Source organism: Cervus elaphus, chromosome 5 (genome assembly GCF_910594005.1).
Source record: "Cervus elaphus chromosome 5, mCerEla1.1, whole genome shotgun sequence".
In the NCBI taxonomy this organism is placed as follows: Eukaryota; Metazoa; Chordata; class Mammalia; order Artiodactyla; family Cervidae; genus Cervus; species Cervus elaphus.
The window spans coordinates 108,810,758-108,817,858 of record NC_057819.1 but is presented as its reverse complement, the minus strand read 5'-3'; positions in this window follow the sequence as shown (position 1 = coordinate 108,817,858).

Here is a 7,101-nt window from a genome sequence, read left to right as displayed (position 1 = left end):
CGCCTGCCCCCACTAAATCATTCTTTGTCCCAACTCTTCCCTCAGCACCCTTTCCTCCCTCCCCCCACCCTCATGGCTGCCTGAGTCATTTATAACCCAGGGCCCTGGTTTTTGTGGGCAATGCTGTAATATCCTGCCTTATCCCTGCCAGAGAGCCCGCCAGCTCCCCTGCCAGGTAGGACTCCCTGTATTTCAACAGGAACCTTCAGGAAATAGGCCTTAAGCCACAGGTGGGTTGCCCAAGAGTGAGAATTTCTGTGATCTTGGCAGGGAAAGAGAGGGCCATGAGGAGGAGGAGGAAATTCTGCTGCCTCTCAGATCAGACTCCAGACAGGCGCCCTGCCTTGCACATCGGACTCTGAGTCCTGAGAGCAGGCTTGTGTCTCCCCCCTCAGTCTACCCTGTAATCTACTTTTTAGCTCGCTGAAACTTGCAAGCACTCACCAGCCCCACAGACCTTCTTGTCACTGCTGGCCGCTCCAGGGTGAGGTTAGAAGTGAGGGGCTTGGAGAGTTGGGGGGAGCACTAGGATGAGGGGCGAGAGCTGGGAGGAGGCTACAACCTGTGTTACTCAGGGCCTGGCCTGAGTATAATCACACTAGAAGCCCAGCCTACAAGTCCAGAGCGGCAAGGAGGAGGAAGTGAGTCAGTGGGCATAGCCATTCATGCCTCAGAGTTCTGACTTTCCTTTTCAACCCACTGAGCCAAGACATTTGTCCCAACATGATCCCATGGTGGGGGAGGGGCAGGGAGCAAGAGGGTATTTATGAGACAGAGCTAGGCTCTCACTCACTTCTACTAGGTTCTCTTTTTTAGGGTCATAAAGAATATGTGGCCAACTGAACTCAGACACACTGTGGCTGAAGATCTACTGAGTGTGAGGGACTGTCATGGGTGCTGGAAATACAGGTGTAATTGACATTGAGCACAACTATCAGTGAGATACTTCTGGGTCCCAGTTCTGCTGTTTTTCAACAAACCTCTGAGTCTGGTATCTTTATGTCCAACTCACAGTGAGGAGACTAAGAGGTGAAGAGACCTGTCCAAGGTCATAGTCTTATCCTATCACAGAGCCTCTTGATGAAAGTGAAAGAGGAGAGTGAAAAAGTTGGCTTAAAACTCAACATTCAGAAAACTAAGATCACGGCATCTGTTCCCATCACTTCATAGCAAATAGACAAGGGAAAAATGGAAACAGTGACAGACTTTATTTACTTGGACTCCAAAATCACTGCAGATGGTGACTGCAGGCATTAAATTAAAAGACACTTGCTCCTTGGAAGAAAAGTTATGACCAACCTAGACAGCATATTAAAAAGCAGAGACATTACTTTGCCAACAAAGGTCCATCTAGTCAGAGCTATGGTTTTTCCAGTAGTCATGTATGGGTCTAAGAGTTGGATTATAAAGAAAGCTGAGTGCAGAAGAATTAATGCTTTTGAACTGTGAGGCTGAAGAAGACTCTTGAGAGTCCCTTGGACTTCAAGGAGATCCAACCAGTCCATCTTAAAGGAGATCAGTCCTAGGTGTTCATTGGAAGGACTGATGCTGAAGCTGAAATTCAAATACTTTGGCCACCAGATGCAAAGAACTGACTCATTGGAAAAGACCCTGATGCTGGGAAAGATTGAAGGAAGGAGGAAAAGGGGACAACAGAGAATGAGATGGTTGGATGGCATCACCGACTCAACGGACATGAGTTTGAGCAAGTTCCAGGAGTTGGTGATGGACAGGGAAACCTGGTGTGCTGCAGTCCATGGGGTCGCAAAGAGTTGGACATGACTGAGCGACTGAATTGAACTGATAGTCTTATCAGTCTATAACCACACTATGAGCCCAGCCTACAAGTCAGTACAAGGCCTGGAAGATGCAAAAGTGATTACATCTGTGTGTGTGTGTGTGTGTGTGTGTGTGTGTGTACTCAGGGTTCAAGGGGGCAGGAGTGAAGGAATAAAGTGAAAATTCATGAAAGATTTTGAAGAACAAGTGGAGATTTTCCAAGTGGACAAGGAGGTATGGAGTATTCCAGGCAGAGGGCTCAGCTTATGCGAAGATCAAGTGGCACGGACCAGACTTGGAGTGTCCATGAAATCCTGCTGGGGGTGAGGCACTGAGATAGAGGCTGTCGAGAGGAGCAGGCGAGAACTGCCATATGACCCAGCAATCCCACTCCTGGGCATACACACCGAGGAAACCAGAAATGAAAGAGACACGTGTACCCCAATGTTCATCACAGCACTGTTTATAATAGCCAGGACATGGAAGCAACCTAGATGCCCATCAGCAGACAAATGGATAAGAAAGCTGTGGTACATATACACAATGGAATATTACTCAGCCATTAAAAAGAATACATTTGAATCAGTTCTAATGAGATGGATGAAACTGGAGCCCATTATACAGAGTGAAGTAAGCCAGAAAGATAAACACCAATACAGTATACTAATGCATATATATGGAATTTAGAAAGATGGTAACGATAACCCTATATGCAAGACAGAAAAAGAGACACAGATGTATAGAACAGACTTTTGGACTCTATGGGAGAAGGCGAGGGTGGGATGATCTGAGAGAAAAGCATCGAAATATGTATATTATCAAGTGTGAAACAGATCGCCAGTCCAGGTTGGATGCATGAGACAAGTGCTCGGGGCTGGCGCACTGGGATGACCCAGAGGGATGGGATGGGGAGGGAAGTGGAAGGGGGGGGGTTCAGGATGGGGAACACATGTAAATCCATGGCTGATTCATGTCAATGTATGGCAAAAACCACTACAATATTGTAAAGTAATTAGCCTCCAACTAATAAAAATAAATGAAAAAAATAGAGGAGCAGGCGGTGGGGACAAGGGGAAGTTGCTGAGCCAGATCTGGACACTCAGAATCTGGGAAACCTGTGGGTGGCCAGCTGGAGGTGGTTGACAAGATCTGAACATCAAGGCTGGGGCCTGGAGGCATTTGGATGGGGGTCATCAGCAGGGAGGGGAATGCTAATACATAAACAGTGATCTGGGGAGGCAGAGGGAGGAACAAGAACAGAAGCCCAGGGTGGGCTGAGGAGTCTCGCAAGGGGGTGAGGTGCTAGGAAGAGACAGAGAGGAAGGAGGACCAAGAGAGGGTGAAGAGGGAGGTCACCAGGGTTCCTGCTGCCACCCCAGAGGGGTCAGGGGCAAAGAACCAAAGACCACTATTGGGTGTGCCCCTCAGAGGAGGCGGGTGCCCAAGGAGATAAAGTTCCAGTGAAGGCAGAATCCCTACTTCAGGGACGTGACTTCTAAGTTGTAGAGACTTAGAACAGAAAGCAGCCAAGATGATTGGGGGATGGGGAAAGCAGGGTGCCTGGTACCTTGGGTACCTGAGTACCTTGGGCATCTCGGTATTTTCAGCTGTAAAGTGGGTGACATCTCCACCTCATAAAGCTACTAGAAGATATACATAAAGGCTGGCTACGTAGTAGGTGCTCAGTAAACAGCTCCCTTTCTGAATTCAAATGTACATAAAACATTCAGAGACAAATAGTCACATAGGCAAACATGTATAAATGTGTAAGGGATGACATGCACAGACATGTTCCAACCAACATGTGTGTAGGAATGTTCCATGGACAACCACACACACATGGCCCTCCACCCCTAGCAGAATCTCTAAGACATTAGTAGGAGTGGAAGGGGGGGTGCAGATGAAGCCCGGCACCTGTCCAGATTTCACACCTGAGCACAGAACTCTGCCAATGAGAAGGCATCTCCCCAAGGGGCCTGGTGACTCAGCTCAGCTGGGGCCACCAAGTGGCCTCTCAAACTTGAAGGGGCCACCTTGGCATGAAGTAGAGATGCTGAAGAGCCCATCCAAGTCCTAAACTCCCAGTCAGAAGGTCAAGGCATGTGCAGCAAGGCCTAGGCTATGGGGGACAGCAAGGGAACCATGGAGAGGGTCAGAGGAATTAGAAAGGCAAAGCGGTTGGCTAGCACAGAATTTTCATGTCTGGGGCCTACTCACCAGGCCCCTGTGGGAGTCACTCTGTTCTCTCCTTCCCCTACTCCCTGCATATCCACCCCCCCCCCCCCTCCACACACACACCTTTACCTAAGTCCAAGTCAGATCAGCACCTTGGGGCCTTCTCACTCACTCTCTCCCTCCCTCCTTCTGCCCCTTTTCATCCCACTTCACCCATTGCCTAAATCATTACAGCTGCCCTCCCAGCCCAGTTCCTCCTGGCAATGCCAACTTCATGCTATAGCCAGAATGTTCTTTCTAACAACCACCCATTGTTCCATAATCACCAGCCCTAAAATATAATGCAATGTGGATTTAGCCTCTTAAAATCTGAGAGCTTTCAGAATGTGAGGCCAGGATGAAACCCTGGCCTCCTGAAGATGCTCTCATTCATTTTTGAGCCTCTGGAGGTTCTCAGCTCCGTGCCAGTACATAGCAGGCTGTCAATGAACGCTTGAGACTGACAGATTCTGAGCCAGAGAAGTTGTTTGGCCTGGGTGCCTGTTCTGCCCCCATATCTGGGTCATAGGAGAAAGGAAATCTGATAAACCCATTCATGCTTCACTCCTCCCCTCTCCCTCCCCAGTAATTTGCATTTTCAATTCAAGTCAGAGACAGGGACCTGAGTCTTAATTCAATAGCTGAGATTTGGTCCACTTAGTTCAACAAATACTAGGAGCCTTGGGACACAGGGATGCCAGGTGAGGAATAATAAGGGATTTCTTCCAGCTGTTTCATTTCATAGATGGGGAAACTGAGGCCTGGAGGATGTGACTTCTAAGCTGTAGTGTCCTGGAAGAACAGAAGGCAGCCAAGATGATCGGGGCACGGGGGATGCAGGGTGCCTGGGGGAGGTACCTTGGGCATCTCAGTATTTTCAGCTGTAAAGTGGGTGACATCTTCACCTCATAAGGCCATTAGAAGATATACATAAAGGGGTGGCTACACAGTAGGTGCTCAACAAACATTAGCTCCCTTTCTGAATTCAAATGTACATAAAACATTCAGAAACAAATAGACACATAGGCAACATGTAACTTGTACAAGGTGAGAGGGCAGAAGATAGCCTGCATTCAGCCCTTTTGGCACCACAATTCTACTCCATCCATATCTCTCCATATACGTGCTGACTTTCCTGTGAGAAGTGAGTGAGCAAGTGGGATCTGGGAGAGTGAGATGGGGGCAAGCGGAGTGTTGCATGGGGCGGGGTGCAGAGGAAAGCTGGTATGAATATATAAATGGAATAAATGGAAGGTCCTTTACAGCATCTGATGTTTTCATGTTACAAATGGGAAACTGTACCCCAAGCTAAGCCCTGACTCTTCTGCTTTCCTCTCTCTTGAGGCTCCCTCTTGCTAGTCCTTTCCTTCTCACTTGTCCAGATTTTCCTTCTCCAGGAAGCCTCCCTCACTCTACAGCAGGACCCACAGTTTGTATGTTGTCATGGTCACCAAAAGAGACAGATGGACCCCCATTCAAAATTTGGTTCAATGTCAAGACTGATGATGTCACACCCACGCCAAGATGGAAAGAAAAGTTTTATTATTTATGTAATTGAGGTCTCTGGAGGAGCAGGGCTGGCTCCTCAAGCAGGTCCAAAATGGCTTGAGAGAGGGAAGAAAGGAGACTGGCTGGGGTTTTTACTGTGGTGAGGGAGTGAAATTGGTGGAGCATTTGTGAGGAAAGGGGCTTGCATGGTTCAAATCTCCCATGGACACCAAAGGAGGCAGCACAGCACTCAGGCTGAAGAGGGAGAGGGGACAGCTGAAGAGGTGTCAGCAGTCAGACATCAAAATATGGTCTCAAACTCCTCATTACACATGCTGTTCTCTGGGTCAACATTTCTAGTGGCTCCCTTCTCTACAGGAAGAGTTGGCCTGATAAAGTCAATTGAGGGGTGAGATGAGGCTGCGGATGATAATGCCACTGAACTGTGGATTTCTCTTTCCGCATCTCTCCAGCCCAGAGACCCTTCCAGTCCCTTCATCTCTCCACCTCCATTCCATCTCCCCCAGATTTGTCTGCTGTGCTGTGCTCAGTCATGTCCGACTCTTTGCAACCCCATGGACTGTTGCCTGCCAGGCTTCTCTGTCCGTGGGAATTCTCCAGGCGAGAATACTGGAGTGGGTTGCCATGCCCTCCTCCAGGGTATCTTCCCGACCCAGGAACCGAACCAGGGTCTCCTGCATTGCAGGTGGATTCTTTACCAGCTGAGCTACCAGGGAAGCCCCTAGATCTGTCTGACACTCCTCCAAATTCCTTAGCTTGGGCCCTCCCCCTACCAGATGCCCCCTGCTCCCACTTCCACATTCCCTCTGGAAACTCCCCCACAGTGGAAAAACCATCCCTCATCCCTTTCCTGCTCCCAAGCCTGGGATCGGACATGCTGGTCATTCCTGTTTGGGATGGCCAAAGAGATAACACCTGGCATAGAGCCCATCTGTCATGACAGAACTATCAAAGCTGTTTCAGGCAGGACCCCTGTCCACACTGAGTGTCCACCCTGGCCTCTGGGTTCCTGGTCCTGGCTGTTCCCCCTTCTCCAAGGATGAGGTGGAGGACCCAGCAGCCCACTGGAAGGACAGCAAGCTAACTATTCAATCCAGGTCAGCTTCCTATTGCTTAGTTCCACATCTCCTAACCCCTGGAGGCTCTGGACCACAAAGTGGTCCGTGGAGAGAGGCTGGGCAGTTCTGAGAGTCACAGCTTGGGAACAAATGCTGCTCCAAGGGCAGACAGGGACAAGTGTCCTCTCCCCAAACATTTTAGAGAAACTCTGCTATCACAGCTGCTTTTGTTCAGGCGTGTCTGGCTTTCCAATCAACATCTGCCTGGAATTTGTCTCTTAAAGACACAGCTGTGGCCAGTGGCCTACAGTTCTAGCTCTGGCCTCCCATGAGTTGTGTGACCTTGGACATCTAGTTTCCTCCTTAAGTTGAATGAGGCCAAATGACAATGAAATGAGAGTCTGTAGGTGAAAGGATTCATAAAAAGAAGTTCAGCTTGAGTCCCTCCCCATGCTCTGAATCTAATTTTGTACTCCTAATTCTTTATCCTTTTCCTTAGAGAGGGCTTCAAATTGTACAAGCTTCAGGCCCCACCAAACCT